We start from the raw sequence: 18,241 nt of genomic DNA, 5'->3' as shown, positions 1-18,241 counted from the left end.
TTGTTAAATTAACATTGGTTAAGTGGAGCACACGGTGCCAGATGGTGAGCAGACCAGAAGAAGAATTAAAATAGAGCAGTTTGTTACTCACAGGTCCTGGAGGAAATGCACATCCCCCTTCAAGGGGCAACTGAGAGAAGTTAATGCAAAATGTAGACAAAGAGGCAGGATCTGGGACACATGTCTTTTATTAGAGTTAGTCAATTCCAACCAGAAGAGTCGGGGTGCAGTTAGCTCCACTGGGGTCTCAGATAAGAGGTGCATAAACATTCAGGTGCTGGGAGGCAGGGAAGACAGCTGATCTGATCACAAGGGCTGTTGAAGAAGTCATAATAGGAAGTTACATTTGCTTGTGACTCTGTGGCTGCTATTCAGGGGCTAATGTCAGTTCAAGGCCCCTGCAAGTCACTTGCCCAAACAAAATGGATGCTGAGGCAGCAGTGCCATGGAGTAGCTTAACTGAACTCTGGACCAAAGGTATAAATGAGTAAGATTATAGTTAAAAGAAGGATATACAGATACAAGAGATTAAACAGGCAATGTTATTGATCAATAGCTTGGTAAATTAATTTGAAAGCTTAGATGAAGCTTTAGATTCATTAAATGAAATGAATACATTTATAGAAGAATATGACATCAAAAACTGATTTAAGAATAAGTAGGAAACTCGAATAGTGCCATAATTATAAACTTGAGACAATAATTAAAATCTTTCTACAATGAAAACACCAGGATCAAACCATTTTATGGGATACGTTTATTATTGTCAAGTAACAGATTATTCTAATCTTAGATATATTCTCTAGAGAACAAACTAGGAATATATTCCCATGTTTCCAATGAAGCAAGAACTAAAAAGGAAATCTGAAAGCCTGTTTCATTCATAGCAATTATTAAAGAAAAGCTTAACAAAATAATAGCAATCTGAAACCAGCAAGTGGATACACAAAGATAATAAAACAAGACTCAGTTTATATCCAGAATACAAAGTTAGTTTAATTTTAGAAAATCTGTCTTCAACCAGATCAACAGATTAGAAACAATGAAACAGAAACAACAGAAAAAAATGTCTTCAACCAGATCAACAGATTAGAAAAGTACATAAGATTATCTTATTAAATGAAGGCAAAAAAAATTGTTACTGTTTAGTGTCCATTTATTATATATTTTTATACATCTATAAAATCTTTAAAAATCATTACACATAATAACATAGGTCAGCATGATAGCTAGATATAAAATCAATATACAAAGGTCAATTATAGCTTTATACAGTGGGAAAAAATACAAAACATAATTTAAAATAACACCATTTACATTAGCAACAAAAACAAAGTATCATACCTAAAGAACATACCTAAAAAAAGAGTTGCAAGACCTTGATGAAGTACAGGATAAAATTTGACTTAAAGGAATTACAGAAGACTTTAAAAAGTGGAGAGTTGGCTCATGTCCATGACTAGGAAAGCAATACATAAAAGGTATCAATTTGGGTGGCTCATTCAGTAACATGTCCATCTCCTGATTTCGGCTCACGACATGATCTCACAGTTCGTGGGGTCAGGTCCTGAGTCAGATTTTATGCACTGTCAGCTTGGAGTCAGCTTGGGATTCTTGCTCTCCCTCTCTCTGCTCTCTAAATAAATAAATAAATAAATAAATAAATAAATAATTTAAAAAAAAAAAAGGTGTCAATTCTCCCAAATGTCTCACAAATCCATAGAACGCCAATTAAAATTTCAATAGTATTTTTCATGGAGTTCAGCATGCTTTTTTGTAAAATTTATGTTGCCAGAATATATCTAAACTAAGTGTTGCCAATTAAGTGTTGCCAGAATATATCTAAACTAGGGGGAAGAAATGAAATAAAGACTTCCAACCAGACAGCTAGCCCCACTGTAAATTATAGTAATTAGGTGAGTGTAGAACAATAAATTACGATTAATAAATTAATTAATTAAAATAAATCAATAAATTTATTAAGAAAGAAAGAAATTAACCAGTGGAAGCTAGTAGAAGGACCCTAACAGATCTAAAAATAGAAGGAATGTTAATATTGTCAGAGGTGCCATGGAAGATCAGTGAAGAAAGGAGAGGCTATTGAAATAACTGAGCTGGGAAAATAGTTAACAGTGAGAGGGAAACAAAAATGTGCCTTTATCTCACTGCTTACATGGATGTTAACTGTAAATAAATTTTGACATAAATATCAAAAGCAAAATTTTAAAAAATTAGGGAATGTGTATCTAATCTTATATAAGCTATAAAAATTGCTACATATAAAATAATGGCAAATTAGACTACGTGAAAACTAACAACTGTTAATCAGAGAAAATGTTTAAAAGGATAAAGCAATAACTAAGATGATTCTGAAACATCAATAACCAGTACAAAATGGTTGCTATAGACGACATACTGAATTCCTACTAAGCAACTTAGAAGGAGAAGGAGAAACGATAGGAACATTTGTCTTAACAGTAAACAAAAAGGGGGTGCCTGGGTGGCTCAGTCGGTTAATCATATGACTCTTGATTTTGGCTTGGGTCATGATCTCATAGTTTGTGAGTTCCAGCCCCATCGGACTCTGCTCTGGCATCACAGAACCTGCTTGGGATTCTCTCTCTTTTCCTCTCTCTCTGCCCCCCTCCTGAACGCACTCTATCTCTCTCTCAAAATAAACAAATGAACATTTTAAAAAGTAAACACATAAACCAATTAAAATCTAAAGTTTTCAACTTTAATTCAGTTTTGCTAAATTAGCAAAATTCAAATCAAAACCACAGTGAACTACCATTTGATTATCGTACAAAGTTTAGCAATAAAAAATTCAAAGGAAAAATAAATCCGTGGTCTTGCTTATAAATTACTAGTGGGAGTGTAAATTGGTACAACTCCTTCAAAAAAAAAAAATTTGGCATTTTCTTGCAGACTTTAGTATTTACAAATCCTATAACACAGCATTCTTTTTCCCAGTTTTATAACTGAGAAGACATGTGCACCAGAGGACATGTATGAATATTTATACCACTATGTCATTAAAAAACAAAAGCTGGATATAATTCATATATCCATCAGTAGAAGAATGGATAAATACATTTCAATATATTTCGAATTAACGATTTTACAAAAGGGAAAATTAATGAGCTATAGCTATATCCATATATCCACTACTAGAAGATTGATACAATATGATACTACTGAAAATTCAAAAACAAAGCTTTAAAAAAATATTCTCTCATATAAATGATAAAACTTTTTAAAAAGTAAAAAGACAAACATGAAATTCAAGATAAAGGTTACTGTGGAATAGAATTGGTGGTAGGGGTGAAGGAGGAGTCAGTGGAGGTATAACTTATTGGTAGCATTCTAGTTCTTAAGTCGAGTAGTAAGTTCCCAGATAATCATTATAAAATTTTAAAGAAAAAACAGAGTCCTACATGGACAAATTGTTATAATGTGTTATAAATGAAGGACTACAATTAATTTAACTGCCTAAATTCCATAACATTATAAAGGGGTGATTTATTTAGTTACAATTATGTTGTCATAAGGCAAACATAATGGAAAACTTTCCTTATTATGAGAGATGTTAAAACCTAAAAGATACTAATCAACGTTACTTAGAACATGGCTGGCTTTTGATGTCACCAGTTCTAGAGACAGAAGGCAAGAGGTTGAGAAACTATTAAATGCTTAGGCTCAGAAACGGAATTTCCTGGGTCAATTTGACTCCTATCTACTTGCTGTATGATTTTGCACAGTTTACTCAGTTTCTCTATGAAATAAAGATGATAACAGTCATGGGTTGTTGTACAGTTTAAAATATGCAAAATGTTCGATAGGTTTTATTGTCAAATTAGTGACAGATTACTTGGAAGGCTGTGTCTGTCAACAGGTCTCCTCCTCCTCCTCCTCCTCCTTGCCACGTGTAGACCAGGACAAATGGTGCTCAGCTGTGCTTTCCTGGTTTCCAAAATGAGTATTTCACAGAGTGCCTGGACAGCACTGTTGGGGTTCCTTAACGGGGCCTCAAACCTAGGGTTTTTTCTGGGTGTTCAGAGGAACAAAATGTCTTTCTCTTAAAAAGTAAACCTTTCTAGGGTGCCTGGGTGGTTCAGTCGGTAGAACGTCTGACCTCGGCTCAGGTCATGATCTCACGGTTCACGGATTCCAGCTCCACATCAGGCTTTGCACTGACAGCTTGGAGCCTGCTTGGGATTCTCTGTCTCCCTCTCTCTCTGCCCCTCCCCTACTTGTGGGTGCGCTCTCTCTCTCTCTCAAAAATAAATAAACATTTTAAAAAGCCAGTCCCTTTTCAAAACCTAAGCTCTCTGGATCTGTGGGAGGGCAACAGGACCCTCTTCTCTTTTTTAAATTATGACTGTCAAACACAGAAAGTTAGGTATAACAAATCAATGCAAGTATCCATAAATGATCATAGTTCTTTGTCAACATGGAAATGAAAATAACCTGTTTGCAGGCAAGAGGTGCTGTGGAACAAATGGAAAGGACCCCAGGTCAGATAACAGTCAGAGTCTGACTTAACTTGTCTGAAACCTGTGTCCGCTCCTGCAAGGTAGGTCTGAATTGTTCTTCCAAGGCACGTCTGAGCTCTAAAATGCTAAGTCTCCAGGAACAATAGAATGTCATTCCTCAGTGGATTGTATTTTCACCATAGACATAATTGTGCATTCAGTGATCCCTGCACATTTGTCCTTGTGTTCACCAAAGGCTCTGGAAGAACAATAGCTAGTGGTGAGAGAAAGAGAGAGAGAGAGAGAGAGAGAGAGAGAGAGAGAGAGATAGGAGTGAGTGTTTAAGGATGGACAGTTGGAAAAAAAAATCCTTATTGGACCAGCCTGCAGCTGGTTTAACCCACAGGAATAGCTGTCCAGGAGTACAGATTAAATTATTTATTTTTCCATTAGCTGTCTGAATACAAGTAAAGTTCATGCAGTGGATAAAACCCCATGGTGTTAGCTCAGATATGACATTTTAAAAGAAGCCTCGGTGCTTCCTTAATAAACACCATGAAAATAAATAGAACAGAATGGAGGAACTCACCCTAATACATTTTTAAATGTGTGGTATTTTTCGTTGTTAGGGTGAAGAATAAATTCTGTATCTACTTTGCACACAGCCAAATGTGCTATGAAATATTATTTATGTACTTGACAAATTCCCAAGTATAGCATCAGCCTTGCTAAAATACCCGTTGGCTCGACATTGCACTTCCAAATTTAGCATTATGGTTGACAGCATTTTTCTTGGTCTCTCAAAAAATGACCAGCCAAAATTTCACTGCACTCATTTCCAAAGGATCTGATATTGATTTTCCTCTTTGCAAAAAGTAAATTCCCTGATTATGAAACCAATAAACTCAGATACAACTTTTAACCTTATCAGGTTTTAGCAGAAGAAAAAAACTTAGGTTTTAGAAAAGGAAAAAAAAACTGGAAGATCATCCTGTTACATGTTAAATAATAATGTCACTGAGAGCCATTAAAGGGACATAAAGTTTAGCTTGAGAAAAATCAAATATAGATAATCCAGACGACAAGCAATTTGGGAATTAAAATACCTTCAGTAATTTTATGTAATAATGGCCACCACACCCTTATGTAACACAGGGTTTTTACAATGTCTCGTGCTCTTAAATTTTTTATGGGGAGGAAGGTTGAAAGAGATAAATTATTTGAATAGCATAATTTTTAAGGATATGTTCCAAAATAAAGTCATTAAGAGGCAACTGAAATTGAAATTAAATGCACTTATGAATATTCCCCATGCTGGAAATCAAACTGACATTGTTTCATGTGATAACAAATTTTAAAGCAAATCTTTCAATGTGAAAAAAAAAAGTGAGCAGGGGAATCCATTGACATTTGAATGTCAGCCTCTTGGTCCTTCCAACTGGATGCAAACTTTGTTTTGGCTCAAAGTGTCCATTTCAGTATCTACACTGTCACGCTCGTTTTTAAAAATAGTAACATAATGTTGTGCCAAGAAACAAGGGCAATGCCAAACCTAGAGAAATCTATAAACTCATGTTTAGGAAAGAACCAAATTGCTTATAAATGTCAAAAGCTGTGTGAAAAGTAGTAATTAAAAATGATCACATCAAATCTACTGCTTTGCTCGGAAGATTTAAAATACCCTGAAGCCAATGTGGCCCAAAATTGAAGGTTTAATAGCTTAAAATCAAAAGATCCATCTTCACTCACATTTATAAGCAAATACTGGTCTGTGGGCTGAGGCAGTGTTTCGACCTGCGTGTGTGGTGCATGTGATTTTAGGTGTCACATTCAAGAATACAACAGTCACTAGCTCTATGCTGTCCACTGACCCGTCTCTCAGGACTCTGGTCTGTCATGGCCCATGACTCTTCTCTTAGAGTACAGCCTCAAGAAGTCACCTGAGCATCTGACATCTTGTGTGGACTGTGCCAGCTGCCCATCTCTGAGCCTAAGGCAAGTTATGAGCCTTTGGGGGGCTTTAGGTACACGAGAGAGAACATTGCCTTGAATTACAACCCTAAAGCAGACCAGGAAAATTCCTTCTTGGCAGTGTGAAGAATACACAAGTTTCAACTTAACACAGAATTCTGATAACTGTCTACTTGCTAATAAAGTTCATTTGATTTTGATCTTTACATTAGCATAATAGGAATGATAATTCATATTAACTACCATTTACTGATATACATTATGTGCCAGATATTGTGCTAAACACTTAATATGAAGTACTTCAAATTAATCCTTATAGTAACCTTTTTCATATGAAACATCTGGGGTTCAGTCTTTAAGCTATTTGCCTAAGTTCCCATAACCAGTAAGTGATAGAATTGGGATTCTAAGTCAGTCTGTTTGATCCCAATAAATACTATGAAGCGTCTCCTGTTAGATTTGTGTATGGCATAAAGTGAGATCTTATCTTATCTTACCTTCCAGCTTTATTGAGATACAATTGACATATAACATTGTGTCAATTTAAGGTATTGAACAAGATTTGATATATAACACATTAGCAAATGATTACCATAGTAAATTTAGTTACTGTCAATCACCTCACACAGTTACAAACTTCTCTTCTTATGATAAAGACTTTTCAGATTTACTCTCTTAGCAACTTTCAAATACACAATACAGTATTGTTAACTATAGTCACCATGCTGTATATTACAACTCCAGAACTTATCTTAAAACTGGAATTTTGTATACACTGACCATGGTTATACTTTCTCCTGACCTCTGGCAACCACAATTTGTTCTCTCCAGAGGAGTTGTTTTTGTTTGGTTGTTTGTTTGTTTGTTTGTTTTATTCCACACATAAGTGAGATCATGCAGTGTTTGTCTTTCCCTGCATGGCTTATTTCACTTAGCATAATGCTCTCAATTGGCTTATTTTATTAATTAGTTTAATCTACACAATTATTACCTAGTATTACCAAGTTAGTTGAACAATACCAGTGCCCCGTGCATATGCCTGATTAATACTAATCAATATTTATTATGTGTTTTGGACTGAATTGTATCCTCCAAATTCATACGTTGAAGCGTAAGCCCCATGTGACTGTATTTGGAGATAGATGTTTAGGGAGATAATTAAGTTTAAATAAGATCATAAAGTTGGGGCCCTAATCCAAAAAGACTGATATCCTTATACAAAGAGTAGGAGACACCAAAGGTCTTTCTCCTTCTTGAATTCCCTCTCCCAGGATAGACATCAAGCAAAGGCCATGTGAGCACACAGTGAGAAGGCAGCCATCCGCAAGCCACGAGAGCCTTCACCAGGAACCAAACCTGAAGGCACCTTGATCTTGAACTTTTAGTCTCCAGGACTGTGAGAAAATAAATTTCCATTGTTTAAGTGACCCACTCCATGACATTTTGTTGTGACAGACCAAGCTGACTAATATATCACTCTTAATGGGGATCTGATGATATCAAAGAACAATGATATCACATGTGCAAAATCATGAAAAGAACAGATTGCATCCATAAGGCAAAACTTAGACCTGTCTCAGATAACTGACACCTTATGTGCATCCCTAAAAAATGACAGGAAAAGACTGGTATACCTTGCAAATCAATTTAGATCTCCTCCTTTATAGCTCCTCTCCTGGGCACTTTGTCCTGAGGCTGTCAATAATGAGATAGTTGTGACAAAGAAAATATTTGGGGTGATATCGCACTTAAAATGAGGAACAGAGTCATAGAAAAGCTAGCTGCTAGACAGCAGAGGCTCTAACCGTACATTGTCATGTTTTATGCTCCTACCGGTCTGTTCTCTTCCATTTTCAACTCCAACTAATTACTTCATTAAGCACTTGAAAAACCCAGGACTCCTATGGTAGCAGGAGGTCCTGGGAGTTGGTGGGGTTGGGTGCTGCGGCTGAGTGCTACTGTCCATAGCTACCTCGATAGGACTCAGCTCCTTGCCCTAACTGTTTTCATGAGTGGAGGTTTTAGGAGCCTCCAATCGTGTTTCACTATTACTGGTATTGCACTTGTTTTTCTTGCATAGTGCAGTAACATTAAAGTTCTTCAAGAATCTAAGCTGGGTGGTTTGGGTTTCCAAATATTGGGAGATTTTGTTAGCTTTGGTATTTCTAAACCATTGGGGATCTCTGGAGTGATCACTTCCTTGTTCCCAAAGCTTGCTAAAGTGTGAAAGGAGCATTTCTCTTACCCCACATTCTACGTCTGGACATCCATACTATCGAACATCTTTAATTTCTGGAATATTTTTTTGTCTCTCTCTGACAACTGTTGAAGTCAAGGATAGTACATTCAATTGTCAGCTACCAGTGAGGTCTGCTGCTGGGAGGGCGGGGAGGGGTTCTGCCACCTGGGCCATTTATGAAATATCACCATGCCCAGGAGCTGTCACGCACTTTAGACGGTACAGAGGATATTTTGTCATTATACACTGTCATGATTCTAATCGTGCAAACATACAGTCCAAAGGGCAGGTACCTTTTTCTTGCTCTCTTCTAATAACAACAGCCAAAAAAAAAAAATAATTATTTTGTGTGTTAGCCTTCTGGCTCTTTGTGGGGAGAACTTTTGTATTCTTTTTTTGTCACTGATGGTTATCTTTAAAATTGATTTTGCGCAGCATAGACAACACCTAACAATTAACTGTGACAGGGCTAATTCACTTTATGGAATTTGCGCATTAATTTACATAATAGATTTGTACATTAATTCGCATAATTTCTTAATTATGTAAATATGTATATTGATTACATGAATTTCTTAATTTACATAATCTACCTAAATTCTTTTTACAAAAAACAAGCTTTACAAAACAATGTACAAAGGAATCCCTTGATAACAAACTCCGTTTATTATATGCATATATGTAAATCTATGCATACATACTACATGCCCTTTAACTCATTAACCACATATTAATAGAAGATGCCCAATAGACACCTATTGGTGACAAGGATAATTTTGTATGCATTCTGTGCCCAAAAAATACCAGTGAAGTGTGGATATTTCCCATGGCAGTACATATCTGGCTCCAGTTTTAAACAAGCAGTGGTTAGCTTTATTGAGAGGACTAGACAGAGGTCACTCGAGGAGTCAGCCAGAATTTGGAAGTGGAATACTTGCTGGCTTTCAGCCCTGTTTCTAGTAACTACCCCACCCTGTTGTTCCCAAGAGAACAAATGAACACTTGATAGCTGAGCAGGTGGCATGGGATGTAGTAATAAACAGCTCCTTTCCTGTAAGGGAGCAGTGGACTAGGTTTATGGATCCATGAACTTTCCTGTGGGGAAGCCATTGTGTCCAGTTAAAATTGTAACTGAAAACATCCGTCTCTATCAACTTCTCAGTAATTCCACTCATACGTAGTCCAAAGTCCCTCAGCACCGCTCCCATCGTCGGTTCATTTGACCACATGTACAACCAGCTTCTAGGATGAAAAATAGCATGAGGACAGCTAAAAGTTATTTCGTTTGTCTGTATGTGATGAGAAGTGGCTATGGATTTGGTCCACCTGCAAATTAATGTCAGGGAAAGGAAGCCACTTGGGAGTGAATGGTTCTCTTTCCCTGTTTTCCATGTGTTTACTTCCTCTGCTTCCCTAATGAACTCCATAGCTTTGGAATTCTAAACCATTAAATGGAATTAAGAAACAGGCTCATTATTTGGAGTCAAAGGTTACAATCAACTCCTCTCCAACAATCAACCAGTATCCCTTTGTTTACTTGAAATATAACAGGAAAACACTACCTCGTGCTTAAGTGACTTGGAGCGTTATTTTCATAATTGCTTGCTGAATTTTCCTAATTAATCAGAAGTCTTTGGCACAAAGAGTCCACCTATTGAGACTTGAGATACAGGGCCGGCAGAAAATTTGTCAGCAGAAATTGTCTTTTGTGCAATCTATGTGCTACCTGGCACAAAAAGTACTTTGTAAATCTTGATTATGATTGCAACACAATGGTTAATTAGCAGGGCTTTTCTTTATCCTTACAAACTTCTTTAGACTCTTTGACATTAATGAATTGAGGAATGAGAGTTTCCCTACCGTTGTATGCAAAAAAAAAAAAAAAAAAAAAAAAGGAGGGCGAGTTTGCGTTGTTTTCCAAAGGATATCCCTTGTGCTGACAGTATTCCATGGCGTGAGCCCCACGGTACCACAGCCAAAGATTCAAGCTGGCCAAAGAAAACGCTGACCCTACTGGACTTGAGTAGGTCAAGAAGTTTTATGGTGAATGGAGAGTGACTGTAAAGTTAATCTCCTATTTATGTTACACTGTGATAATCCTGCCGGAGAGTAACAGCAGCCACAAAAGCCAGGAAGTTAAAAAAAATTAACAGAAAAAAACTTTTTTCTTAGACCATCTTTTTGTTTTGACAGTTATTGCTATGAACTTGATGGAGGGTTTGTTTGTTCAAAGATCATTTTTTGTAAGCATAACTAAATGCACACATTTTATAATAATGTATATTTAAATGGTCATAACATAGGATATTCTGAATTATAGAACTGTAAATTAAAAAAACAAATATATGTAACACATAACTTAAACATTGGGGATTAAGCGAGAACCTCCGTTGGAAAGCATTCAGAGTATCTCAGAAATGATTTAGGATTCACTATTTAAAAAAAAAGAAAGTTGAGTTAGATTAAAGAAAGTTGGCAAGGAGTAGTTTAAAAAAATGGTTTTTCAGTTTAGACAGGTTTCTTTACAGACATTTTCAGTGACGACATAGTAAAAGGAAACATTTAAGCATATTGTGAAATATTCAGGTTAGATGAGAAATAATTTCCTGAGGGGATTTAGTCATTGGAATAAGTCACCAAAAGTAAGCTCTAAAATCATTTTCTCTAGGGGTCTTTAAAACACGATACATTTCATATCTTCAGGACAGCTCTGTGTGTGAAGACGGATGGTCACAATACATGACTTCAGGGTGAGTATGAATTTTTCTGACTACGAGTAAGATTTTTATTTCTTTAAAAAATACCTAAGATGGGAAAATCCATTAATTAGATTCCAATAGAACAACTGGGAAAACAAGCAAAGTTTTACAGAAGCTTTCATTGCTTCACAGAAAATAAACATCTTCTAGCATAAGTGTTGTTGCTGCAGGCTCTGTAAAATTGTTAGCTTACATTTTGGCTCTTTTTCTACACGAATGTAACAGTCCATGAACTCATATTTGGAATCCCAAGCAATTACATAACTTATTAATCTTGCCAAGATCAGTACTATTTCTTGTTGTTGAATGTGGTTTATGAGAAATAGTGATCGTATATCATACCAGAAAAGGCCCTGGAAAATGAGACTAGATATTAAAATTGCCATGGGACAATTTTTAGAATAATTTCACCGATGAGAAGATTTTTCACTAATGAACAAAGACAGGTTTAACTCCTGTAGTGTAATTTTATACTAATCTCAGAGATGCAGTGCAGTCTTCCAAAGGATTTATGTACCAATAGCCATGCCACTGTTTCCTGATGAGAAAGATCCAAGCAACTTACAGGTACATTGCTCATTCCTCTATGCATCTCTGACACAAAAGGATATGTGTGACAAAGAAGACATTGTTAAAAAAAAAAAAAAAAGAATGGAAAAGAATTATAAAGACAGAACTTAAGACACACGTTCATATAAGAGAAGACAAAATAAAGAAATGCCAACTGAACAGACGGGAATGGTCCCAGCAGTGTAAGAAGCAAGACAAGATGACAGTGCCCCTGAACCAAGAGAGAAAAAGTTTCAGGAAGGACAGGGGTGCACACCTGAATCAAAGGCTGGAAAACAAAACAAAACAACAAGAAAATGAGCACTAAGTAAGGCCATTAGATTTGACAGTGATGGCGACCTTCCTGATCAGACTGAAGTGGATAGGAGAGGAGAGGAGAGGTGGTGACAAGTGAAGAAGAACAGCAATCTAGATGTTTTGTTGGATTATTTATAGTTGCTTGGGGATAGTGGAAGCATTCCTAAGGAGGCAGAGAACCAAAAGAATAAAGGATGCTCATATCAAACAGAAAGGAAAGCTTCAACACTGCACAGCAGGACTGTGTAAATGGACTTGGAATAAATCCTCTTCCGTTTCTTCTCCCTGAGGTCCAGAACGCAATGGCATGTTCCTCCTCCCAGCAGTATCGGTGGCGTAATTGTAAACGACATTCGTATTTTTCAGTGTGATTTTAGATTTATTATTCTTCTGAATGGAAACACAAAGCCCAAGACCTCTTTATTAGGTAAATTTTGCTAAGTTATGCTGATGTAATAAATAGCCCCCACATATCAATAGGTTCTAATGACGGAGGTTTCTGTCTTTTATACATTACGTGTGAGCTCCATGTGGGTTCTTAATTCATGGATGCAGAATGACAAATGACCCTTATCTGGTCATGTCGTGCTCAGAGCAGAGAGATGAGAGCAGTGACAGAGGCTCACAGTGGTCCCAAAGCTTCTGCTCAAATGTAGCAGACATCACACCACACACATTTAGTTGATCAAAGCAAGTAATCTAAGAGATGGGGTGCGAAAGCACAATTCTTTGACAAGGAGGACAGAGAATACTCGGTAACACTTCAATCTGTCACAACTTTGAACTTTTGGAAAGCATAAAATATGGAGAAAAAACAATGAAAAATTTCTACATCTTTCCAATTGGTTTGCTGATGGGATCCTAATAAGTAGTTTGCATCCTAATTTTTAATTGAAATTACATTATACATATTCCTCCATGTCATTTAGTATTCTTTAAAATATGATTTGAGAGGCTGTGCATTATTCCACTTGTCTGGATGTAATTTTTCTGCCATTCCCTTGACTTTTGCTCTTTTGTTCTTTGTTAATATTCTGCCATTCAGTAGATTAAGACACATTTTCTTTTTTTTTTTTTTTTAATTTTTTTTTTCAACATTTTTTATTTATTTTTGGGACAGAGAGAGACAGAGCATGAACGGGGGAGGGGCAGAGAGAGAGGGAGACACAGAATCGGAAACAGGCTCCAGGCTCCGAGCCATCAGCCCAGAGCCTGACGCGGGGCTCGAACTCACGGACCGCGAGATCGTGACCTGGCTGAAGTCGGACGCTTAACCGACTGCGCCACCCAGGCGCCCCTAAGACACATTTTCTAAGCTACTCAATAGTGCGCATCGTGAAGGATGTTAATGACTGGAAACAAATGCTTCCATACCTTTAAAGATGGCTGCTTTATTTTCTCCTCTAGAAGAATTCATACTCTGCTTAGAAAATAAGGTTGGTTTTAGTCCCAGTTGCATTTGAACATTTGCCTGGACAAAATAGCAATGCTGAGGAGTGCTAATATACTTTTGGTGTTTCATTCCCATGATTCGATTCATTGTGAAATTGTCTGGTGGACCAGTTAACCCTGTTTTCCAGTCATAAGAATTTATTTCAATCATATAGCAAGAGAGTTAACTGTTCAGATATTGGCCATTTAAAAATCCTTATGAAGAATATAAATTAGACCAGGAAAAAAAAAGAATATAAATTAGAAGTTTTAATTTAAAGATTAAGGGACTTTCTTGTAACAATCTGAAATCTAAAGACATAAATATTTCAGTGATGTAATTGACACTTGTTTGCCTACTCATTATTGCTTTCTCCCTTTTTCTTTCCTTTTTTTTTAATGTTTATTTATTTTTGAGGGAGAGAAAGAGACAGCGAACATGAGTAGCGGAAGGGTAGAGCGAGAAGGAGACACAGAATCCGAAGCAGGCTCCAGACTTCGAGCTGTCAGCACAGAGCTCAATGCGGGGCTCAAACCCACGAACCATGAGATCATGACCTGAGCTGAAGTGGACGCTTAACCGACTGAGCCACCCAGGCATCTGCCTTCTTCTTTCCCAATAAAACCTTCCCACTAATGTAAGTGCTTCAGTGGAAACTGACACCATCCTCTGATTTCAGAGTGAGCCTGAATGTTGCAAGATTAACCCTCATCTCCTTGCCAATGACCAATTCAGGAATGAGCACTGTTTCATCCTGTCAATAAGACAAGAACGATGTCTGCCTTATAAGAAATGTTCCCTCTATCCTAGGAGAAAGTCACAGGAAAAGTCATTCCTCTTTTCCGCCTGGTATTTTCATGTTCAAAAGGGATATCTGGAGCAGCTGCAGGCAGTTTCCCAAAACTTTAGGAGGAAGCTAAAAGTAAGGATATCAGACACAAGAGGTGAAAAAGCCTTGGTCTTTGATGACCTTGGTGAGCATTGAATTAACCATCCTGGAAATTTGCCTGAACTTTTGAAGTCCTTTTATTAAAAGTTAGTGATTTTTTTTTTTAGCTGTTTAGCCAGTGTAGATGAAACCTCAGGATACTTGTAGGAGAAGGCATTCTAGGTTATACAAGTCAGGCAGAGATGCAAGACTCTGTTCTGAAGTGTCAACTGAATAAGTCAAAATCATCATTGCATTTCTTTTATTTTTATTTTTATTTTTATTTTTTTAGAGAGAGAGAGCACATGCAAGCTGGGGAGAGAGGCGGGGTTGGCAGAGGGAGAGAGAGAGAAAGGGAGAGAATCCCAAGCAGACTCCACTCTCAGGGCAGCACCTGATGTGGGGCTTGACCTCACAAGCCTGGGATCATGACCTGAGCCAAAATCAAGAGTTGGATGCTAGGGGCACCTGGGTGGCTCAGTCACTTGAGCCTCTGACTTCAGATCAGGTCATGATCTTGCATTTTGTGAGTTGGAGCCCCGCATCGGGCTCTGTGCTGACAGCTCAGAGCCTGGAGTCTGCTTCGGATTCTGTGCCTCCCTCTCTCTCTTCCCTTCCCCTGCTTGCATTCTGTCTCTATGTCTCTCTAAAAAAATAAAAATAAACATTAAAAAAACTAACAACAACAACAAAAAAAAGAGTTGTTGCTCAACTGGCTGAGCCACCCAGGTGCCCCATCATCGTTGGATTTCTAAAACATACTTCTGTGTGATACACATGCACATTACACACATCTATATGTGCTTTCTACCTAGGACTTTGATCCAATTGCTGGAAGGTTTATATGTCATGCTCACATGCGCTATGAATAATGGAAGAGAGGGCAAGTTAAATTTCATACTTAAATCTTGAAATGAAGAGGAATAAACAGGATGATTTCATTCTCAAAGTGAATTCATTTTCTTTAAAACAAATAAAAAAATTCTAGCTCATACACTTATAAATTATTTCCCACAGGGGCACCTGGGTGGCTCAGTCGGTTAAGCATCTGACTTCGGTTCAGGTAATGATCTCGTGGTCTGTGAGTTCCAGCCCCGCATCGGGTTCTGTGTTGCCAGCTCAGAGCCTTGAGCCTGCTTTAGATTCTGTGTCTCCCTCTCTCTCTCTCCCTTCCTTGCTCTCTCTCTCTCTCAAAAATAAATAAACATTAAATTTTTAAAAATAAAATAAAATAAAATAAATAAATTAAATTATTTCCCACAGACGACCACAATTTGCATTCGCAATAGATCACAGTGTTCATTAAAAAGATGGTGTTGACAATGTTAACCTCTTTCCCATAGGGCAATTAAACAGAACTAGAGAATCACACTTATGAATGAGTCATACAATCATTTGATATGAAATACAAACAGTTTTACCTTATTTGTGTAGAAAAGATATATGAAGAACTTTGGTTGGTGAAAGTCATCAATGATAAAGAAGTAAACGTAGTAACATCTAATTTCCATCATTGGCTTTAAATTCCTTCCTTCCAAGTTTCTTATCCAAGTTTGTGATGGCACATTCATTGACTTGTAGTGCTTCTCATGTTTTTGCTTTCCATTATCTAAATCTCATGGAAGTATAAATGAAAACAACTGGCTAAAACTGAATAAATTTGGGGCGCCTGGGTGGCTTAGTCAGTTAAGCGTTTGACTTCGACTCATGTCATGATCTCTCAGTTCATGAGTTCAAGGCCTGCGTTGGACTCTGTGCTGACAGCTCAGAGCCTGGAACCTGCTTCCGATTCTGTGTCCCTCTCTCTCTGGTCCTCTCCCACTCATGCTCTGTCTCTCTCTCTCTCAAAAATAAATAAATATTAAAAAAAAAGTAAGTAATACATTTGTGTCTATAGTTTAGATAACCAAAATAAAATCCTGTAGAATTAAGTCCTAATTAGAAAGCTACACAAGATCTGTCAATAATTATACACACAGTCAACATTTTCTGATTTTCCAACTCTTTCAAGCTTTCCTTTTGCCGTATGCAAACATGTTATGGACAAAGTTCACAATCCATAATCTTGTTTGCATGAACATTTCAACTGAAGAGAAAAAAACGTATTTTGGTTTTTTGTTTTGGTTTTACCTCTGACCATTACAATGAGCAAACTGGAACAATGAGTTAAAGAATTTTTTTTTTCAAATGTATATATGTATGTTATTTTTCCTTTAAATTTTAACAAAATCAATTGATAGCTATGTCTGCATATAAAAATCACTTGTCCAGAGAATTAAATTAATTTCCAGGTTTTTATTGTCCCAGACCCCTGGTAGAGTCAGAGGAAAACGTGACCTGTGAGTCCTACAGAATCTCTACAAATTAAGATCAAGAAAATACAAGTTGAAAATAAAAGTATCACAAAGAGTTAGAAGAAATAAGCCACAGGGGTGCCTGGGTAGCTCAGTCAGTTAGGTGTCCGACCCTTGATTTTAGCTCAGGTCATGATCTTGTGGTTCGTAGGTTTGAGCCCCGGGCTTATGGTGTGGAGCCCACTTGGGATTCTCTCTGTCCCCCTCTCTCTGCCCCTTCCCCACTTGCATGCATGCATTCTCAGTCTCTCTTTCTCTCTCTTAAAATAAATAAATAAACTTAAAAAAAAGAAGAAGAAATAAGCCACAAGAGTAATGGCCAGCAGATGTCAGAAACAATTGTCTTTAAGGACTTCAGATATTGAAGTAGTTAGATATGGAATATATAATAACTATACATAAGTTTTCTATGGCTGTTGTAACAAATTACCACTAACTGAGTAGTTTGAAAGGAGACAAATTTATTGTATTATAGCTCTGGGGGTCAGATGTCTTAGAATTTCTGTGTGATGGGGTTATGTCCCTTTCTCAAATTTCTGAGGACGAATCTATTTCCATGCTTTTCCCACCTTCTAGAGAGCACCCATATTCCTTGGATCATAACCCTCTTTTTCCACCCTGAAAGCCAGCCATGTTGTACCTCTCTGATATTTCTGTTTCTGCCGTCACATCTCTTCCTCTGCACCCATTCTCCTACATCCCTTTCCCACTTTTAGTGATCCTTATAATCACATTGGGCACTCATAGATAATCTGAGACAACTTCCCTATCTGCTGATTGGTAATCTTAATTCCATCTCCAACTTTAATTCCCTTTTGTTATTGTATCCTAACATATTCATAGGCTCTGGTGATTAAAACATGGGTGCTTTTGTGGGTCATTATTCTCCTTACTACACGGTATATCATAAATGCTTAAGAAAATAAGATGCAGAGACACAAATATGAGTAGGTAATATACAACCATCAGTAACGGTCAGAAGACTTTACAAAAACAAAATGTGATTTCTTTAAATGAGTAATACAGTTTTTGAATTAAAAAAAAATCTCCATAAACTAGGTAAACAGCTTTTAGACACAGCCAAATAAATAATTAGTAAACTGAATATATATCTAATGAAACTACCCAGAATGTAGCGCAGAGGGGAAAAAAGAAACACAATACGTAAAAAAAGAAGTTAAGATACATAGAAGATAGAAGTTGAGAAGCTTCAAGA

At 37.0% G+C, this 18,241-nt stretch overlaps 1 long non-coding RNA gene across 3 annotated transcripts in view; it reads left to right on the top strand.

Moving 5' to 3' along the window:
• The first annotated feature begins 270 nt into the window (after window positions 1-270).
• Window positions 271-18,241, top strand: part of LOC132691944 (uncharacterized) — a 29,971-nt gene continuing 12,000 nt past the window's right edge. The window contains exons 1-2 of one of the 3 annotated variants that reach the window (XR_009616099.2): window positions 271-477; window positions 11,354-11,435. This is a non-coding gene — a long non-coding RNA (uncharacterized LOC132691944). The remainder of the gene's footprint in view (window positions 478-11,353; window positions 11,436-18,241) is intronic. The other 2 variants (XR_009616097.3, XR_009616098.2) reach the window with 2 other exon arrangements.

The sequence above is a fragment of the Panthera onca genome, chromosome B1 (assembly GCF_046562875.1).
Source record: "Panthera onca isolate mPanOnc1 chromosome B1, mPanOnc1 haplotype 2, whole genome shotgun sequence".
In the NCBI taxonomy this organism is placed as follows: domain Eukaryota; kingdom Metazoa; phylum Chordata; class Mammalia; order Carnivora; family Felidae; genus Panthera; species Panthera onca.
This window is presented reverse-complemented; position numbering and strand designations above follow the sequence as displayed.